Below are 1,066 nucleotides of genomic sequence, written 5' to 3' on the forward strand. Positions count from 1 at the left end.
AACCAATGGTATAAAGTTTGAACGCCACAAGGAAGAATCCTTGATAAGTTCACAGTTCTTGAAGAACCAAAAGAGAGCAAAGCCTCACCTTTTCTGAATTTTATTCAATAATATTCTGAAAAACGTTTACAGACTTCAGAGCCTATTTAAGGACTCCACAAAACTTGACAGACAAGAAAATATATTCTGAAATAACTCCTAATTGATACCTTACCATATCAGGAATCAAGTTTGACCTAAAAAGCATTAAATGCACCTAAAAACAAGGAAAATACCTAAAAAACGTACTAAATAATAAAACCCTAAATAAAAGCTGATTTGGTCTGAAATTAGCAGATCCAAAATAGGAAAAAATCTGTCTTAACTGATACAGAGCTGGAAAGTCAATCAGCCATTAATTCATGCCATAAATCACTCCCAATTAAGTCAGATCAGCCCTAAATAGCTTGAATTAAATTTACTACACTTTCATCTTTCTTTGGGCCAAGCTTGGAACATCCTGCGTTAGAATCAACCCAAATCTCTTGAATCAGCCCATTAAGTGCTTCTTGGATCTTCTTGGATCTTGCTCTTGTAATAGGCCCAACTGGAACATGCAATGGATCCTTGAATGCTCGTTGATTCTCATCACCCTCACTACCCTTCCCTATGATGCAGTCAATGTGATTCTTGGAGGATGTCTCAACTAACAATTTAATTTTATTCTTCCAAGATAGCACTAGACCTCCACCTTTGTGAATCTGGTGAACTATGAACGTGTTATCAAATTGGAGATTGTGCTTTGTTTTTTTTAGCATTGCTTTATCCGCCCATGTCTCAGTAATGAAGACGACAAAAGGATCTTTTGCCTAGGTAAATCACAGAGCTCCTTCTTTATTGCTAGGTTCCCAAACCCGCAATAGTTCCACATTGGAAGACTCATGACTCCTAGTGGGGCTGCTCAACAGCATCCACCAATGATTCTGATGTGCCCTGACCATCTCGAAGAGTCTGTATATGCTTACTTGGAAATTTGGGTAGCATGTCAAAACTGTTTTTAGCTTTTTTCTTCCCTTCTCGTTCACTT

Source organism: Castanea sativa, chromosome 10 (assembly GCF_040712315.1).
Source record: "Castanea sativa cultivar Marrone di Chiusa Pesio chromosome 10, ASM4071231v1".
Classification (NCBI taxonomy): domain Eukaryota; kingdom Viridiplantae; phylum Streptophyta; class Magnoliopsida; order Fagales; family Fagaceae; genus Castanea; species Castanea sativa.